Source organism: Amblyomma americanum, chromosome 5 (genome assembly GCF_052857255.1).
Source record: "Amblyomma americanum isolate KBUSLIRL-KWMA chromosome 5, ASM5285725v1, whole genome shotgun sequence".
Lineage (NCBI taxonomy): Eukaryota > Metazoa > Arthropoda > Arachnida > Ixodida > Ixodidae > Amblyomma > Amblyomma americanum.
The window spans coordinates 31,626,314-31,647,640 of record NC_135501.1 but is presented as its reverse complement, the minus strand read 5'-3'; the positions used below and the strand labels follow the sequence as shown (position 1 = coordinate 31,647,640).

General features: G+C 45.4%; 1 pseudogene; it reads left to right on the top strand.

The window, feature by feature from the left end:
* The first annotated feature begins 11,036 nt into the window (after positions 1–11,036).
* LOC144133778 (uncharacterized) overlaps positions 11,037–21,327 on the top strand; it is a 36,402-nt pseudogene continuing 26,111 nt past the window's right edge.

The following is a 21,327-nucleotide window of genomic DNA, read 5'->3' as shown; positions in this document are numbered from 1 at the left end:
TTTTTTCACATTTTGAAATTTCTGGCATGATCGCGAGTAGGCGGCATGTGACCCGTGGAAGATTGGACACTCTACTTGAGCGGTACTGCAGTTGTCGGTTGTGTGCTTATGGGCACCGCACTTCGCACATGTGAGTTTTTTCCGGCACGTTTTTGATCCGTGTCCATATTTTTGGCAATTGAAACATCTCGGGTTGGGGATATATGGACGGACTTTGCAGTGAATGAACTCTGTATTTACAGCGTCTGGAAGACGGGACTGTTCAAAAGTCAAGACATTGTGCGGTATCACCACCTCTTCATCATTCCGCCTTATGGTGATGCGACGAAGGGCAATGACACCTTGCTCTCGGAAACCTTCCAGGAGGTCAGCTTCTGTTTCTTGGATCAGATCACGTTCTGATTTGACACCTTGCACAGTGTTTAGATTCCGGTGTGTAGTGATGGTCACCAGGAGGTGAGCAAACTGCCTTTGCCTGAGAGGGATGTCACAGTGGTCTTTCTGAGACACTTCAACAAGAAGGTCACCGGATGAGAGTTTCTTTTCTTTGTACTTTTTCCACTTAGCTTCTCAAGGGTTCGAGCGATAACGAAAACAGGAATCGCTGAAATGGGGCCATTATCTGTCAGGGAGTGTATCACTAAGAAGTGAGGAAAGTGGTCAACGTCAGGTCGGGTACTGGTGAATGTTTCATCGGTGCGGTTCCTTTTCAGGGACCGTGCAGGTTTTTTTGAAGAACAGGTACTCATGCGCTATTGATATACTGACGGTTCCTAAATGTCGCCTGTGATTCACCGTCTTATTCACAGGAAGGTTCCGGAGCCCCCCGCCTGGTAAACAGATGGGGAGCCCGTCGGCCGGGGCTTGGCCATGGCCCCGACCGCCACCGTTCATGGTTTCTACCCTTCACCTTACAATCTATCGCCACGGTGCGGATGACAGCTTCGGTATGGGGGCTAAGGGTCCGTGGTAACGCCAAGCACTATCACCTTGAGACTCAAGGTGCCCTTGCGGGGACAGTGGTCTCGGCCTCGGCGCCGTACTCGCCCAGCGCATCTGTGGTTTTGATGACTACGTTGTTGCCTGCGCAAGCCGCACACGTACGAAGGCTGAAACTAATTACTACGTCAGTGAAAAAGAATGTTTGGCCATCGTATGGGCCCTTGCCAAATTCCGCCCGTACCTCTATGGCCACTCATTTGACGTTGTGACGGACCATAATGCGTTTTGTTGGCTTTCTTTCTTGAAAGACCCATCCGGCCGCCTTGCCAGGTTGGCTCTTCGTCTGCAAGAATATGACATCCGCGTGGTCTATCGTAGCGGCCGCAAGCATCAAGACGCTTATGCCCTGTACCGCTGCCCACTTCCAGCCGAGATCGCCAGCCTTTCCACCTCTGACGTCTCCTCGTCGTCCCTTCACATCAGCGACATACCCTCAGCGCAACGTACTGACCCATGAATCGCTTCTCTTCTCGACTTTCTCTCCAACCCCAAGGCTGCTTCTCAATCCCGTGCTCACCGCCGCCATGCTTCCCACTTCGTGATTCGCGATAATCTCCTCTATCGCCAGAACTACAGCACCGACGGCCGCATGTGGTTACTCGTTATTCCTCGCCACCTGCGCACGAACATATGCGCCTATTTCCACGCTGACCCGCGATTCGGTCACGCGGGAGTTTTCAAGACATACACCCGCATCCGGCTGCGCTATTACTGGCGCGGCATGTACACCTTCGTACTTAAATACGTACGCGCCTGACTCGCCCGTCAACGTCGCAAGACATCTCCTCATCGTTCTGCTGGAGAATTGCAGCCACTCCCTTGCCCACCACGCCCTTTCGACCGTATCGGCATTGATTTCTACGGCCCGCTTCTGTACATTGCGGCCGGCAACCGTTGGACTATCGTTGCGCTTGATCATCTCACGAGATATGCCGAAACCGCCGCCCTTCTGTCTGCCACAGCGACAGACGTTGCCTCCTTCCTTTTGCAACGTCTCGTCCTTGGTCACGGTGCACCTCGTGAACTGCTTAGTGACCGCGGACGCGCCTTTTTGTCCGATGTCGTCACCGCCCTGCTCCGCCAGCGCAACATAATACATCGTACCACCACCGCCTATCATCCGCAGACCAGCGGCCTCACCGAGCGATTTAACCGCACCCTCGGGGACATTCTCTCTATGTATGTCGCATCCAATTACTCGAATTGGGATATCATCCTCCCTTATGTGACTTTCGCCAACAACACCGCCCAGCAGTCCACACTGGCTTCTCTTTCTTCTTTCTTCTTTACGGCCGTTATCCATCTGCTACAATAGACACCATTCTGCCTTAAAAACCTGACGCCTCCGAATATACACCTGTTTCCGAAGCCGCCCAACACGCAGAAGATTGTCGCCAAATCGCCCGGTCACTCACAACTGACGCCCAGTATTGCCAGAAATTCCGCCACGACAACGCTCACACCACATCGCACTTCTGGTGCGCTTGTGTGGCTCTGGATACCATCAAGTACTCCTGGACTCTCCTCGAAATTTCTCGCCAAGTATCACGGCCCCTACCGCGTCCTGGAGCGAACATCTCCAGTTGATTACGTCGTCGAACCCCTCACGCCATCTCCCGATCTCCGCCGCCGCGGCCGCGAGACAGTTCACATCCAGCGTCTCAAGCCTTACTACAACCCCTCCATATTGCAGTCGCCGTAAATCGCCAGGATGGCTCCTCTTCGCCCTGGGGGTGATTGTGAAGATGACCCAGACAAAGCAGATGACTCGTGAAAACGAAGAAGATGGCCCTGCGTGTCAGCCGTATTGCTATCGCCACGTGTGTTTGTGCCAGACCTGGTTGCCCTCGGATTGTTCTCGCCGCTGCTCCCTTCCTCCCAGCTCTTTTAAAAAACCCCCGCCTAACAAAATAAATATATAAATAAATAAATCTAATTTCGCCAAAGGGAAAGCACGAAAGATGCCATTTCAAAAGAGGACTGTTTGCGCTATACACGTATAGTTCCAATAAGTTCGTTGTGTCGCCTCCCAGGCTCCACCTTGCCAATGAAACGCTGAGCAGTGTAATTCAATATGTGCAAATCTTCGTTGTTCGTCTCGTTTGTTCTTCGTGATATTTATCGTGCTTATAAAGAACTGCATTTTTGTTGTTTTTGATTGTGCCACGTTTATTTGGTGTCGTCCTTGCTTGTCTTACCTTTAACGAAAATATTTTCAAATAATGTTTTGTAATTAGTTTGTAATTTTGATTTGTATTCTAGTGGATATTTATGGTGTTTGTAATGTCTTAAGTATTGTATATATCTACTGCACAGGAAGAGGGTCATGAGATCCGTCTTCCAGTGAAAACCGGGACACTCTGACATTGTTAGAAACGACGCAGCTGACGCGGCAGCTCGAGCGGCTCACGGCACTGCCAACATTGTCCAGATACCGTTGACAAGAGCCGAAGCAGCAAGACATCTGCGAATGTTGTAAACTTGGAAACGCAAAAAACCGGACGACGGACAGAGTAAGGGAACACAAAAAACAGGTTCACGAGCGCTTCTCAAGTTTCTCGCTTCTCACTTTTCAAAATTTTGAAGGACTCAGGACTGAGTGCCAGATTGTGAACTATCAGTGTGTGCCCTGTGTATCCTGCAAGTAACGGCCAACGGACATGTGGAAAAGTGATCATCTCCCTTTGTTCTCTCCCCTTTCTATCTCTCCCTCCGTTCCCCTTCCCACGAGTAGGGTAGCATACCGGGCGCTGCCTAGTTAACCTCCCTGCCTTTCCGTCTTTCTCTCTCTCGCTCTATTGCATATTTATACAGTAACGTGTGTAACGATTACTGCAGTCTGATGCTTGAATTTTAATAATGTTTTGAATACAACTATGCGTCTCCTCACGGGATTAAACTTAGTGATGCAAACAAAGCCCAGCTTCAGAGGGATCGACATCTGAGCTGTGTTGCCTTGTCTACGTTGTTGTTCGTCTTGAGTGCACTAAACGTTTCCTTAAAGCCTAGCTTTTGCTGAAACCAGAATGCAGTTAAACACAATGTGAACATATGTGTTGGTGTTTACAACAGCACGCGTTTCAAGCAAGTTTTGTCGTTTTCCTTATAATAACAATAATAGTAATCCAGTTGATCGCACTTCGTTTTTCTAAATTTGGTGGAATTAAAATGAAACGGCATATTTTCAGTAGCGTAGCAGGCGACAGGAGGGGGGGGGGGAGGGGTCAGTATAGGGAAAGAGGGCCTGCATGTGCATTAGCCCAGGGCACCCGTTTTTTTTAATCCGGCCCTGTTTCTGTCCACCTAACGAGGCTGCACCCCCACCAACGCTGTACCAGCGCTCTTGCTTCACTTGCCGGTGGTGGCGATGATGGTCGGTGCCAGTGTGAAACGCCGGGCAGATCACCGCAACAAACGAAGCGCGTACTATTAAACCACGTGCGATTTGCTTTAAAGGGTGCTGATGATGGGTGCTGCAGAAATTTTAAACCAAGCATATTTTTCCTGGAAAAACTGAATAACCCGATCTGTTTGATTTATCTGTGGTTGTAGGTTAAATTGCAAAGAAAAAAATGCTCGTAATACTTTCCAATGGCTGATGTGATGGCAATTTTTTAACCACAACGTTGGCTATTTTTTGGCTTTTAGCTGTCTTAACGTGGCTCGGGACCCAGCAGAATCTTATCGTATGTCCTTTTGTTTTGAAATTTTCTGTTTTGTGTATGATGCTGCCCACTAAGGGTTTAATTGCATTTCTTGACTGCAGCGCGTTGAGTAGGCTCAGGGAATCGGTGTATATTATACTGTTTTTGATGTTCTCATGTATTATTTTGTCCACAGCCATACAGACTGCATAGCATTCCGCAGTAAAAATTGATACATAATTTGGTAATCTTACTATTTTTTCCCATTTCCCCTGTACTATGGCACTTCCAACATGCATAGCTGTTTTGGAGCCATGTGTGTAAAACTCCTTGTAGCTTGAATATTTCTCTTTCAAAGCCAAGTATTCTTGTAGTAGGTGTTTATGTGGTGTTTGCTTTTTCCAAAACTGTGTAAGCGTGAAGTCAGATGCAGTGTGAGGGCAGTGCCATGGTGGCAATGGATCGTGTCTCGGGGCAATTTTAGGTAGAGCATCTAGTAATCCCAGTTCATGACATGTGTCTTCAAAGCGTAATAGCAAAGGTCTGATTGATTGTGGTTTATTACTGAACAGTCTTCTAGATGTGCACTTGGTAACTATGGGGTAGCAAAGGTGTTTTGGCACGGATCTTATTTTTAGTACATACGCACATGTAAGCATTGCTCTTCTGTTTACAAGAGAGTGTTCATTTGTTTCTACATATAGACTGTTTATTGGGGATGTTCTGTATGCACCAGTTGATAAACGGAGACCCAGGTTTTGTATAGCATCCAGTTTTTTGAGGTATGATGGTCTTGGAGACCCATACACAATGCATCCATAGTCCAAAGTGAACCGCACTACGGAGTGGTAGATCTGTAAAAGGCACATCCTATCTGACCCCCAATGTTTACGTGAGAGTATCTTCAGTATATTTAGCGATCGGGAAGCTTTCTTTTTGAGGGTGTTTATGTGAGGTAGGACAGTGAGCTTTCTATAAAAAGTCATGCCTAGGAATTTATGCTCTTGTTTTACTTGTAGAACAGTTTCATTCATGTGCAGAGTGGGATCAATTTGCACGCTTTTTTCAGTGAGAAAAGGACGGCAACTGTTTTTTGTGGAGAGAACTTAAATCCATTTTGGTCTGCCCAAGTCGCTAGTTTGTTCAGTGTAAGCTGTATCTGTCTTTCGCATATTGATAAACTGGAAGATGTGCATGAAATTTGAAGGTCGTCAACATATACGAAATACATGATGGTCTTTGGAATTGTTCGCGATATTGAGTTCATTTTTACAATAAAGAGTGTGGTACTTAGAATACATCACTGCGGTACGCCGTTTACTTGGATGAATTTTTTCGAAAGCGTGCCGCCTAGACGTATACGAAAGGAACGGTCAGAGAGGAAGTCTTTCAGACAGTTTAGCGTCCTGCCACGGATACCTAGATCCGCGACGTCACGAAGAATCCCAAACGTCCAGGTGGTATCATTAGCTTTTTTCAAGTAAAAAAATATTGCCAGACAATGCTGTTTGTGCATGAATGCTTCACGGACTGTGTTTTAAAGACGGACGAGATGGTCGATTGTACAGCATTCTTTTCTAAATCCACATTGGTGTATATCAAGAAGTTTTTGCGATTCTAGGGTGAACATTAACCTAATATTTAACGCACTTTCAAAACATTTAGCAAGACAACTCGTAAGTGCTATTGGCCGGTAACTTCCAGCCGAGGTTGGCGGTTTTCCTGATTTCAGGAATGTCACAACCACGGTGTTTTCCACGCCTCCGGTATTTTTCCAGACTGCCATATTTTATCGAAAAATTTCAGAAGAGCTTCTACAGAATCTTCAGAGACGGGTGCAAGCATTTCATAATGAATTTCATCTGGGCCTGGTGCTGTCTGTTTGCCGGCCGAAAGTACTGTACGGATTTCTTCTAGTGTAATTAATTTATTGTAATGTTCATTTGCACTGCCACTGGTCGGCAGTCGTTGTTTTTCAGTTGTGTTCTTGTATTTTAAAAATGATTGTGTGTTGTGTGAGGAGCTCGAAACTGTGGCGAAGTGTTTCCCTAGTTTGTCGGCCTGTTCGCTAATGCTTGTTTGTCTATCCGGAGATGCTAAGAAAGGAATTATGAAAGGAGAAAAGCTGCCATTAAGTTTGCGGACTTGTTCCCACATTTGCTTGATGTAACTGAAATATTTATTTACGATATGTAGTTTTGCCACGAAGTTTTTTCAGCATTGCGACAGATATGTCGTGCTTTTGCTCTCGTCTTTTTAAAATGTATGAGGTTGTCGTGTGTGGGGTATCTTCGGAAAGTTCCCCTGGCTTTGTTTTGATTCTTTTTTGCTTCTCTGCAATCTTGGTTATACCAACCCTTGTGATTTCGGCGTACTACACCTGACGACTGCGGAACAGCTAGAAGTGCAGCCGAAATTATACTTGTAAAAATTTCATTTTTTTCGTCAATGCTAACATCATCTTAAAATATTTTCTCCAGGCAGGCCTTTTCTTGAAATAGTGGCCAGTCCACTAAGTGCAGTTTCCAACGGCATGGCTTAGTTGGAATTTTTGGTGGTGGTGATGAAAAGGTAATTATCACTGGAAAGTGATCACTTCCGTACGGGTTATCAAGAATATCCCACTTAAAATTGGTAAAAATGGACGGCTAAAAGACAAGTCTATGCAACTCATTTTACCTGAGGATGAAGAGTAATATGTGGGTTTGCTTGTATTAAGCAAGCAGACTTTGTTGCACAGAATAAAATCTTCTAAAACCCGACCTCTAGTGTCTGTCTGTTCACTTCCCCAAAATGAGGAGTGTGCATTAAAATCTCCGACTAACAGATATGGCTCTGGTAACTGATTAAAAAGTGCTTCTAGGCCATTGCGTGTTACTGTGAGGTGTGGTTGAAGATACACTGTGCATATGGTAATTGTTTTAAAGCTAATGACAGTGACTGCAACGGCTTCATAATTCGTCTGGAGCTTGATTTCATGCGTTGCAACACCGCTCTGAACTACGATAGCAACGCCTCCAGAGTGCCTATTCGCCTGATCACGGTCATGGCGAAAGGCTTTTTACTTTTTAAAAATATTCTTGTGTAAAGGTCCCAAATTGGTCTCCTGAAGGCACAGTGCCACAGGAGACAGAGAATGTAAGCGATCTGTTGCATCACCATAGTTTTTTTAAAATTCCACGACAGTTCCAGTGGATAAGAAATGCCATTATAAATTTTTAAGGGGATGTATTCTGAACCTCAAGTCCCTCCTTTTTGAGGGCCTGTTATCATGATTTTTTCTTTTTTTCGGTCAAGGGAGCCCCGCCGTCGTTGCGGCGGAGGCGAGCCCTGAGTTGTATCCATCGCCTCAGTGGAGGCGCTGGAGTTCCGCGGGGAACCCACGGGCAGGGGGGTGCTGGACCTCTCCCGAACGGGGGAAGCCTTGCGGGCTGCCGACTTGGTGGCCGGCGGGCCCGTTTGCGGGGGTGGCATAGCAGCTTTCGCTGCATCTGCCAGGTGCGCGGATGGCCCTGCCTCAACCTCACTTGGTGTGAGCTGGGCAGGTGCCGAAGGCCGCTGTGATGCGCCGCGCCCGCGCACCACATCGGCGAAGTTTGTGTGAGAAGTGATCGAGAAAGTGCCATGTGACATCGCATAACGCCTTCTTGCCTCTTTAAATGTAATATTAGGTTTTGTCTTTATTGTAATTATTTCCTTTTCTTTCTTCCAGGCAGGACAAGACCTTGAATAAGCAGCGTGGTCGCCTTCGCAGTTTGCACAGCGTGGCGCGCCGTCGCAGTCGTCTGATTGGTGGTCATTTGAGGCACATTTAGCACAGGTGTTGCGGCCGCGGCAGCTTTGTGAGCCGTGACCGAACTTCTGGCATTTGAAACAGCGTCTAGGGTTGGGTATATATGGGCGAACGGAGATTTTTGCACAGCTTACCCCGATTGACTCGGGCAGGGTGCAAGAGGCAAACGTCAGGGCCAGGTGTTTTGTTGGAATTTCTTTGTTGTCTTTGCGGATTGTAATTCTATGGACGTTGGTTACATTTTGCGGGGAAAGTACTTCAAGCATCTCTTCCTCTGTTAGGTGCAGAAAGTCATTGTCTGAGGCGACACAACGCACTGTGTTCAATGATCTGTGTGGTGTGGCGGAGACAGGAATATCGCCAAATGTTTCAATGTTTGCAAGTTTTGAGATTTGAGTAATGTCGAGCAGTTCGAGCAAGAGGTCACCACTAGCCAACTTTGTGACTTTGTACTGAGGACTCAAGGAATTTGTAAGAACTCTTGAAACAAGGAACGGGGATATTTTTCTGGCTGGCTTTTCTGTTTCTTTACTGTGGACGATCTGGTACTTAGGGAAAGTTGTCTTTTTTTGTTGAAAAACAGGGATGAGACATCGGTCCGCCCCCTTTTCAGAGGGCGATCATTAGTAAGCAGGGAGGAAGTCATAAAAAATGTTGTTCTTCGGCCATGGCGCCAGCCACCCACCATGGAGCCCAAAAGGAGATGGGACAGGAACTTTAAAACAAGCCCTGCCCACGACAGCTGTACACCACTGCTATAACCAAATATGACGCAACTCAGGGTGGTTGGCCACACAAGGTTAACCCTCGCCGCCTATGAAAAGTGAAAAAACCGAGAAGGGAGGAGGGGACAGGAAAGTTCTAAGAAAGGTGATAGGAAAGTGAAAGATTGAGGGGAGGACAGGAAAAGGCGACTGCCGATTTCCCCCGGTCGGGTCAGGCCGGGGGTGCCGTCTACAGGAAGCTGGGGTCAAGGTGGTGCGTTGCCTCTGCCGAGGGGCCTTAAAGGTCCAAACGCTCAGCATCGGCTCAACCACCGGGATCCCCTTTTCCCCGGACGCTTCGATGCCACGCACGGCGAAGCGCGGGTGCTCGGGTCCGTGGTTATGCACTGTTCACCATAATCCCCCTGCGGGGGTGTCCCTGCGGATGCTCGGGAACCCGTGGTGTCGCCACTCACCAACGCCTGCAAGTTGCAGACGCCCTCCTGCGGGGAGAATGGTGCATTATATCTATGTCGGGTGGTCATTATATAATATGGTAGTTTGCGACAGTATGGTATTGAGCATGTGTGCGATAATAGAGGAATAAATGAATAGATTAGTCATTGAGCGAGTAACAAAAGTAATGTACGAATACAGGGATCCGCTATAGGAGCCGCAGAAAAGAGCCGTTAACGCTATCGAGTCATACTATTGAAGGCGGAGCTTAAGTGCCTTCCATTTTTTTTGTTGACAACTGAATACACATAAGTTTTCTCATCGTTGAAATGTAATATTCCTTACCCCATAGATGGTGCTGACCAGAGCACCTTTGTCACCAAGCAGATTCTTGAGTAGGTTCATGCCGTGGGAGGCATCAAACAGCATGAAAATTTTTTGCTGCTCATTTTCTGGGTAATGAAAAAGGTCTTCAGGCAGTTGCATGGTAGAAGGTGGTGGTAGAAAGCGGCTGCACGTTGAAACACGCTTGAGACACGCAGACGTGTTTTCGCAAAAAATGAGAAGGATCGCCCTGGTTCTTCAAGCTTGTTCCTTTTCCATTTTGTACTGTAAGACTTAATTAACATACATCACCAACTAGCCGAGCAGTTATATTCTATTTTTGTGATTGAAATTGTCATTCACTCTTATTTGCTTCTTGTTTTCAGCGCCGGCAGCTCCTACAGCTAGGGGTCCACAAGCTGCCAGAGGTTGCGGCTAGTGTAGGGAAGGCTTTTATGGGCCTTCCCGACAAGCTCAATTTCAACAAGAAAGCCGTTATTTTGACAAGGCTCTGCAGAGAGGCTACATGTGATATTTTTATTTCTAATCCTTACTGCATGCACTAGCTATCCTAGCTACTATAATGCATTTTTCCAAATAACGTTTTCTTTTGCTGTTTTTATATGCAGATGCCATCACCGAAAAGGAGAAGACAGCTGTATAGGTTGTTCCAGCATACATCGGCAGGCAGCCGTACGCAGCTCTTCACTGGGGTAGGCGGCCGCAAAATGCGCATGGCTGAGGTGCTAGCTGCCTAGGATTGCACCTGAGCCTGCCCTCATTGCAGCCGCTCCCTCGAACCTGGGCCCTGCTACAGCAGCGGAGTCATTGACGAGGCGGTCGAGCCCTGATGAGACCCTACAGGGCTAATTAATCGCTTCTACGCAGCCTCCACTGCCCGCCTAGACCTGCGGCTCTTTGTTATGTTTTTAATAAATGTTCAAACATTACACTTCATTGCCGGTTTGCTCATTTTCAGTGCATGTAACAATAGAATGTGGCATTTTCAAACTCACTGCATAGACGATAGTTGCCAAAATGAAACATTCGTCATAGATGAATTTGACAATGTGAAGCACAGAATGCTAGGTAAGCAGTGTCGGGAAACCAACAATGGGACTGCAAGTCAGCGTACCTGGATGCAATGCGGTGAACGACCAGTGGGTGTACTTGGGTGGGAAACATTCACTAGCCAGTGAGTGGCTTCATGCCTTCGGCGAAAACCAGTGCATTAGCTTGGGCGGGATATAGTGGGTAGCCAGCGAGTGTCACTGGACGCCTGTGATAAACAAACAGCGGATAAGCTTGGCCGGGAAATATTGGATAGCCGCTGGGTTGGGCCGGCTGCCTATGATATATACGCCAATGAGGAATCTTGGATGACTAATATCGAATAGCCAAGGAATGCCATTCAAGCCAATCAAGAACTTTGTATGCCATTACTGGCTTCTGATTTTAAAGCCAGTGGGGTGCACTGGCTCAAACATTGGGTCGGGTAGCGCCCCAGTCAGATGCCATTATAGCCCTTTATTGTAGCCAATTTTCCCCAGTATTCGACCAGTTCAGGGCCATTATCGGCGTGCTGCTTGGGAAGTCGTTGAGAACTTCAGCAGTGAAGCCTGGCCAGCCGCTGACAACTTGCAATTACTGCCTGATAGCCTGTACACTGGGCATAAAAAAGTGTACGTAAGTAAGCATATGGCCGTGGTGAATATCAGTAAAGCGTTGAAGAAAGCTTCATCTCATCAGTATACCTTCTGCGACAGGAATGCTCTGCTACTGCATTTTTCCTCACCCCTTTAAGATCTCTACCGGCAGATTCCAACTCTTCAATCTTTTTTTCAGCTTCTTGTGAAAGCAAATTTTTCTCTATCTCTTCAATGACGTTTTATAATGTTGCACTTTTTTTTCGTATCTGCCGTGCAGCACTTTCATTTTCTTCAGGGCAGATGTAACAGTTTCCTCCAGCAGCTTCACCCTGTCCTCGGTTATTTCTCGGCTGCATGCGTGCTCATGCTTTACTACCGATGGTTGTTGTGCTGCAGCCCGGAGATTGCACCATTTGGCTGGTCTGCTAAGTATGATATGGTGGTGTGTTTTCTCCCCGTGGGACCGTGTCAGCACATCCACTGGGTTGCGGTGCTTTCTGAAAGAGAAAGACAAGCGTGTTCAACTTTCTTTTGTGGCACTGCCGTACATCTTTATAAAGAACTATAGACACCTAATTTTATTGCGCGTTTTCTTCTGTCAAACGCTGCGTTCGACATTTGAATACATGGATTACCCGGTGATATTTGCCTACAGTCGCTAAATAATTTAGAATTGTTTATCTTCTCTTATGTTGTTTCGGTTTCATCGACCGACCGACGACTATGACGTGAAGTTGATGTTTTGGTCACGTGATCCTCTACAAAAACTAATATGCTCGGTGATATGCAGTTTTAATTCACTGCGACATTTCATCCTGCCTCTTCCATTACCAGCAATGAGAAAAAATGACCTGTCAGTGGCAAATATTGGTTTTTCTAATGCATCACATGACGAAAACATCAAGTTGACGTCATAGTCGTCGTTCGGTCAATGAAACCGAAACCAAAACAGCGTCAAGAAGGACTTCATTTCTAAATTATTTATTGGTCGTACACGAATACCACAAGGTGATCCATGCATACGAATGTCTAATGCATCGGTTGAAAGAATAAAACACAGAAGCTAAAATTTGGTGCCTACAATCCTTAAAAATTTGTTATATACCATTGTCACTTGTATTAAATTGGGACAAGAGATTGCCTAAAATTGCAGTGTCCAGCTAAACAACACAACTCTATCCCTCTGTAAAATACCTGCAAATTGTGTTCAATGTTTTGAAATGCCAGTGGTAATATTTATTTCAACAGGGCCCTGCCCCCATGGCAACTAAAGTAAGGTACATCACAGTTCTTAATTAGCACTGTGCCTACACTGCATCACGTTGGCAGTGAACCTACATTTCATATTTTACTGTGTGCCGAGCCAAGAACTTCTGTACCTAAATTAAGCCGCTGCTATTCTCTATGTTGTGTGGTCGCTAATTGATGAAATGCAATAAAATGTGAGTGTGCCTCCAGTGTGGTTTAAAACTGCGATGGCACTGTGCCTTCATGCAGCAAGCGTTGACACCCAGCTCTAAAATCGCTTGCCCTAAAGTGAGCCGAGCACAGTTTTTGGTGTCTGCCGGGCATGAAGTCTGGTTGCCCCATCGCTTGGAGCCTTTTAGAAAGTAAATTGGGGTTGTACAGTGGGGGGGGGGGGGGGGGGAACCTGCGCATTGAACACATTTGCAACAGGCGAGGAAATGCAAAAAGGTTTTTGTGAATTTGAAACTTAACCTGCCAAGAGCAGTGAATGCATTTGCTACAGGTCACAAAATCGAAAAATGTTTTTTGTGGATTTTAAACTTACCGACTTGTTACTGTCGCAACTGCACATTCCTCGTACTGCCACTTGCTTTTTAAAAGCGCAAATTACTTCGACAAGCGACAGTTGCGTTACCCGCAGTGGAAATTTTCCCGCCGATTTCGAAGCCGGGTGGTAGCCGCCCATTGCAGCAGACGCGACTTCATGAGTTCACGGAAATACCAAGATACTGCGCAATTGTCAACATACACGTCGGGCACTTACTTGTGGTAGGACAGGTTTCCGCTTCGTACATTATGATTCTCTTTGCAAAGTCCGTAAGCGCAGTGCCAAGACATGGTAAGAGCCGTCGAATGGCGCACAGCGCACGCAGATGACGTTGGACTTCGGCGCGCACCGCGCAAACGTACAGTGTGCAACAACCATAGTAGCGAAAGCGCAACAGCACACGATGCCAATAAAAGGTTTTTGTTTTCCGAAATGTCATGAAAAAAACCTCTAAAAGTGTTCAAGCGAGAATAATTTTTTAAACATATTTCTTTTTAAAAAGCGCCTGTTAAATACGAAATATTGGCTTTTGTGATGTGCAATGCTTGGCCAATAGGAGAGCAAGCTTATTTTTCGCTAATTGTGAGGAAACTTTACATATTTATGTTTTTCTGCTTATTTGAAGCAATTCATAGACAGGATATTGAATTTAAGACCCCTGATTATCGAACATTTGTGTTTTCATTAGTTTTTGCCCAAAATTTGTGGTTCCGCAGTCGGTAGGTATCCGCCCCATGATGCCTAGAGCGCCCATGGTGGCTGAGCTGGGGGCCTATTCTCGACAATTGGCCATTTTGTTCAAATTGTGACGAACGCCTGACGTGTACATCAAGGCGGTGCCAGGTCACGTAAGCACAGAAAGCGATTACGAAATGTGCACAATAAAACAAAAAAAAAGACGGATAAACACAAACTACGTTGTCTGATACTGTTGGTGCCAAGTACGAAAAAGAATGACGTTCCGGGAGCGTCATTACAGTCATTCTGCTGCGAGGCCGTCTTAAATAGCACTCACTGTGCGCCACCTGTCAACAGGATCAACCGGTTCGTGCATAAAGACCATAGCAGCCTCGGTGAGAACACGTATATGCAGCAACTGGCGCGCACTTTCACTGGAAGAGTAATGCTTGCCCTTGGCGACTGGGCCTTCTAAAATGCCATTACCGAAACATGAAAGAAACACACTAAGTAATTTCTCGGCAAATTGAAGCGATGTTCGCTTCACGGCCTTAGCATCGCACTGTTGCATAAGTGGTTGTGGTGACAAAACATATCAATCATTTGGAAAGCTTCGTGATGCGCTAAAAAAGTAAGCTCATCCAACCACGAGAAGCGTTTCGCAGTCAGCGATGAAGTAAGCGCAACTCAATTTTTCGCAGAGCTGCTACTGCGCTGGTAGTGGGGGCTGTGATTGATCTTGTTAGCAGTGGGTTCGTTTTGGTGGAGTAAGCAGGGGCCTCGCACGGCCATGCTACGAAAGCAAATAAATTTTGTTAAATATCATGCAGCCTGTAATGTACATAAGATGGAATATGTGTGAACATGACAAGGCATGTTCTCTAAAGTAGTAACTTGTATCTTCAAACCGTGAGAAAAGTCTCTTGGTTTTCCCCACGTAGTTATGCTGCAAGTCTCGTGATCTCGCCCACGTGGTTATGCTGTCGTCTGCTACGGAGCACCAGTGACGAGCATGGAGCCTACGTGTGCGAGCATGGCCGAGAGTCAGCAGCACGGTGTTTATACACCGCACCGCGCTGCCACGCTGAACAACTTGAGGTCATGCTGTGTTTCATGAAGCAGCATGTCGGTCTGCACCACGGGGCCAGCAACGCGATGCGGACAGAAACACGCCAGCACCTGTGGGTGCAGCTCGCGGCCGAGCTGGGGCGGCAACGAGCTCGCCGGAAGGCTGGAAGCGCTTCTGGCAGCAGCGGGCGAGGCAAGTGCGAATTGCACGCTCGCTAGCCGGTGCCGAACACAGGTGAGCTAATGTGCTTTCGGAGTGCGGCATGGCACGGTTACACTTTCACTATCACGTGTCTGCTCTTCGGTGCCCGCCAATTTTGCCCGTACGTCCAGTTAGGAGCGCCTGCACAAAGGCCAGTGTACTGCAGTGCGCCTGTGTTTACCCTATGAACGTGTGCACACGCGCCGAACGTTGTCACACGCTCTGCTGGCTTCTAAACAACTAGTGCTGCAATGGCTTTCAGCTCGAGGCCCGTTAAGAGACACACAGTTGAAAACTGCACATATGGAATGCCTTAGTCTGTCTAATCCAGCAGGGCAACCTAGACATTTGGCATATTAGACTGGAAGCTTTTTGTCCTAGCTTTTATTAAGGAATAGTCGGACCTCTTGGAATACTTGTAACTCTCGCGCCTCACTTCCCCTTTATGTATGAGAGCCATATCTTTTATTCATGCAGAACTACAAGCGGGGGGCTGCCGAACCCGGAGGAAGTGCTCCGCTCAAGTGACGCCCGATTTCTGGGAATCGTTGGCAAAGACTGCTCCGTGGGGTGCAGGTCCACGGCCGTATTCGGCATGGCACCAGCAGCTGCAGTTTCGCCGGTGAGTAACTATCAAAGAATTTTCCCAGCATGCAATAAGATATGTCAGCGCCTTTCCACAGCAAGTGGTGGGTGCTAACAGGCAGGAGCTGAAATCGCAAGGCAACTCTGCAAGCGCATTACAGTATGACGCAAGCATGCATGCTGGCCGTGCGTAAAATGACATAGCTTTTGTTCCCATATCACGATGGTACATTCGTAACATCCTTCTGAATATATGCCACAGCAAAACATGTCTAAAAAGAATGCAGCTGGAATCATAAATATATCAAATATTTTTTATTCAAAATAAATGTAGCATGGCACAGCGTGGAAAGCGTAACCAGAAATCACTGCTTGTGTTGCTGCTGGAGTATGACTGAACTGTGGGTATTCATCTTATGAACTCGCAGGCACCCAGCCCAGTGCCACAGGCGTCACAAGTCGTGGACGGGCATGACTATTGCTCAGTACAAGGTTTGTCATGTATTTCAGTAGACAACAACTTTCTAAGCCTGGTGGAGATGACAATTACAAGCATGGTGGGACATAGCGTTTAAGCCATGTTTCAGGAAATGTGACCATAACTACCACACTATCAGTTGGCTAATATAGCTGCTGATTTACACTGAACAAACTTTACTGTAAAACACCACTCTTTTCGCAGTCATAACATTACTTTTATGCATTTATGGCCAAATTGTTGTATACATGGCACGACATTTCCATGTATGCTACCGGAAATGAAAAAAAGGTGCACGACCCAAAAAGCTCCTGCAGTAAAGTGAGGCATAAGACAATGCAACAGAAATGTGATGTATGTTCCGAAGCACAGAAGCAGATGTGCCCTGCGATTTCACCACAGGAAACACACTGCAATTACACATACGCAGAAAACGAGGACCGGCCAAGTACGCGATCTGCACCGCCACCAATAGCAAGATGTGCACACGAGCAAGGTGACCCAAGCAGGCAGCCGCATGCGCTTCCACCTCACCGGCAAGACCACCCAGGAAGGGTGCAACAAAGGCACAATGCTATCACCGTCCTCATAGAACGGCAAGGACGCCTGGCCACAACACAGGACCAGCAGCTCTGGCAGATGACCACAGACCTTGCAGTCATTAGGGCCCACCTGGCAAGGGTAAAGTATTAGACTGTTTATTCAGTGTTTCCAGCAACACAGTGTTAAAAAACGCTTGTTGTCTTTCCAAAAAAAAAGATCGAAAACCTGTAGCTCCGCCAGGTCAACGCCGTCGAGCAGTTGGTGCAGGCCCTGCGAGATATTAACAGCGCACTGCAAGGCTGGAACCAGGCGCCCGGTGAGGATGGCGGTGATCCACGAGGCGAGTTCAGAGGAACAGAACAGTAATGCTCAGTATGAAGACGAATTTCTTTTCCTGAATGTGTTATCACTTTGTTACTGGCCATTTCATCTCAAGTGTTAGCATATTTTTCTTTCAGTCTGAGAAAAAAGCTTCCCATATTAGCGAGCTAATTCTAATACCCATTGTAAGATAACCGTAAGCAAGGTCAAACTTTTTTATCATATCAAAGTTAGCTGTTCTGGTTCCAATGCATTTGTAGTGCTGATTTTTGCTTATCAGTTTACCTCTGTACTACGAAAGTGTTAAACATGTTCAGGACATACTATTGTAACCAAGTTTTGCCACATTCTGGAGCCAAATGTGCATGTGTACCTTTTTTATGTGTTTAAATTTGAAATTCTATATATTGCCATATAGTGACATTATGCATAAAAGCCTGAATAGTGGTGCTGCATCACTTATTGAGTCATAAATGCCCAAATAATGTTGTCACCTTTATATACTCATTATGCTTAATTGCCTCTAACTCGCTGTAAGAAGTTGTGCAGTTCATTGAAAGTTTTCTGGCTGGATATGCGAGAAATCTATCTTTGACCAGGTACTGTACCTGTCTGGAAAAATCCCAGAATATATTAACATTCCTTGCTTCAGCTAGAGAGTTAAGCTGGGTAGGTTACTTCCTTCTTGTATGTGGAATTTGTTGCTTTCCAGCTGGAAAATGTCATTTCAAGCCGGAAAAGTTTCCAACTGGAATTTGATGTTTTCCAGCTGAAAGCTTTCCAGCTAGAAAGGCTTCCAGCTGTAATTTGATGATTTACAGCTGGAAAATGCCATTACCAGCTGGAAATTCTTGTTTTCTAGCTGGAAAATTATATTTCCAGTTGGAAAAGTGTATTTCTAGCTGGAAATGGAACTTACATTTTCATCTCAAGAACTACGCTTTGTCTTAGCCTTTTCGCCCCAGATGATTTTTTTTGGTAGTTTGTGACTGGTATACAAAAGGTTACCTGTTTAGGTGGTTATAACAAAAAGTGCAACTTGAGTTAAGTGACAATATGCTTCTGTGAAATAACATATTTGCATGTTTTATTTTTATCTGAGCCTAATCGTTCTTCAGACAAGCAGAACACAATGGTCATTCTGCATCAAGTAAGCAGTGTTTTTTTATTTCTTTTTACAGGTCAGCAGGCAGTGAAAGCAAACAGAGACGAGCCATACAGTTTGAGCACCTGGATATGGCCCCAATGAGTAATCCGGAAATCTACCATAAATTCTGAGGCAGTAGCCCTGATCAGCTTAGTTTAGTAAGTGTATGTACATCTTCTAGAGAGAGTACTATTTAATCATGAACATTCCCTCAGTTCCTACAGTGTTCCAGGCTCATCGCGGCATGCATGCTGGATTGAAACTGTTCCTCTCAAGGAATTGTGATAGCTAATAAAGAACAAAAGAAATTACTGATGTGACCTTACTGTAGAGAGACTGTTTGCTGCTGTGAAATCCTAATCGAAATTTGAATTTCCTGAAATGTAAATTTGAAATGCGTTCTCAACATAATGTAAATGCAACAGTCGTCAAGCCCGAATACTCCTATGGATTTCAACTTGTTAAATATCTTGAAATTTACTGCACTGCCTTGTAAATTATGAAACTCCTGCACTTCGACACCTGTTCTGTATATGTGTCACATCCATTGAAATCCACCTCACCCTGAGGTGTTGAAGCTGCTACATTCCATCTGCATGAGACAGCTGGAGCCCTCGTTTCAGATGAACTATTTGACTTCCTAGGTGAAAGTGAAAATGACTTTCCTGGATGATGATGATGATGAAGGTGACAGCACTGAGGTGCCATACGGATTTGAAGAATTCTTGGAGTTCGACAAGAAATTGTCAACCTCAGCAGCCATGAAAAAGCTTGCTGGTAATTTTTTGTTTTATTGCTCGGAACGTACCGGGTACTGCATAATTTTAAGCATGACAATTTGGCATTTGCTCGCGAGAGTGCACTTTCGGGTGTTTTAAAAATTTTCTTCTTTCTCAATCTCCGGTGGGCATGCCCAAAACAGCCTATGTTATCCTTAGTGGCCTTATAGCTTGCTCATCGATGCATTATAGCTTGATCATCAAATGGTTTACAATGTCTTCCTTCTTTTTAATCAGCTGCACGTGCACTTCTTCGGTATGCTGCTTATAAAGCAAAAGTATTTGGTTGGCAACTTTATGCAATCCGACATTTATTAAGATTAAACTAAAATTGCAAGTTAGGTTCATTTGTAATGTGTGAGAATGTTTAGGGCAGAAAAAAATTTTAGTTACAAGAGTGACAGATAACACAAGGGGCTGACTTTCAAGATTTATCTGGAAACATTGTCCTTATATCGAGAAAGCACTATTTCTAGAAAACTGTAAATTCAAAACCGCCAAATACCTTGAAAATAGTGCCAGATAAATGGCAGAAGGAAACAAGGTGCACATCAGTTCATAGATGATATTCGTCAATAACAGAACAAGTGACTTTACAACTGCTCCTGATGACTGGGGCATTGATGTGGTGTATGTTTCGCACCAAGTTTAACTGTTGGCTAACGTAATGCCAGCTGTGTGACCAAATAAATCTTGTTGATTCAGCACTTTTGTGTCATGTCAGCCTTCTCATCCTTCATTAAAAGCTTTTTATGCCACAGACAACCAAAGAGGGTATTTTATTGATGTGTGCTGTTATGTGGGCATACGTGCAAGTCGTGATAAGCATGCCCATAGAGCGTGGCCCTAGGAATGTTAAGTGCGTTTTGACGTGAAACGTCATCGTATGACCCAGGTTCTTACCACTGTGTGGGCGCAAAAGCTGTGTAATCTGATGTAGGCAGCCATGCAAATAGCTGTATTTTGCCTTTGTTGCTTTATCTGCAGTGCACCTTATTGGTCTATGGTTTGATTTTTAGCAAGCTTGTCATGCGATGTAGGCAGCCATGCAAGTAGCTGTATTTTGGCTTTGTTGCTTTATCTGCAGTGTTCCTTACTAGTATAGGAAGTTACCTGCAGTTACACTTTTACATTATCCTGTTACAGAAAATGCGTTGGAAGAAGTACGGTGGTACAATTCTTGGCGATGCAACTACACTCATACTAAAAGAGATGTTAAATGAAAGAGCCAGCCACTTCAGTTGGCAAGGGGGCACAGAAAAACTACATTTCAAGACAACAGCCTGTTGTCAAGTAATGTTCGGTATGAACACTTGCATGTTATGGCTTTCTTTTATTCATAGATGAAAAAATTGACTTATGCGCAATGTAGTAACACTGTATGGCATGGCCAGTAAAGCAACTTGCAAAGCTGGTCTGAATCGATCTATGGGCCTTCGTTTCTAGCTTTAGGTGGCTATAGTGTGTCACAACTAATAGTTACATGCTCAAAGCAAACATTGGTAATGCTTTGTTTTATGTATATTTTCTAACCATGTTGCAGGGCTGCTGGAAGGGAACACATGGCTTTTCTTTTTGCTTTTTATACTGCCTTGTTAATGGGTGCTGTCTGCATGGCACATGACCTCCGCAAGGCTGCTTTACCACATAGCACAGCCTAATAAAGAGGAGTTGCGATTGTTTGGAAAGTGGAGCACATTATAAAAGCAAAAATGACAAGGACGGTGTGATTAAGAAAAACAAGCATGGGTGTTTTAATTTCAGTGCAGCACATGCCACACTCCTACAAAATGTGCTGGTAACACACTTTTGCATCATTTTTGCATTGCTAATACTTGCCACATGCCAGTAAATAAGTGGTAACTGCAATCTGTTATGTGTGAAATTAAAGCAACTTTGCTCATTTGAATAATCGATTCAAGTTGGATTTTAAAGTAGACTGAGTCCCTTATTTTTCTTGCTTTTCTGCAAACCTGTTCATTCTTTTCTGCCCTGCGGTTTTTATGACAAACTATTTTTGCACTGAGGGTTCAGTAAGAACTCATTTGACATCTTGCAAAAAGTTATTTCTGTTGTAATTGCACATGTATGCCATTTTTGCACATGTTTTGGCTCCCAGTTTCTTGTTTCGAGATAGCACTGTAGCTCAAATTGAGCAG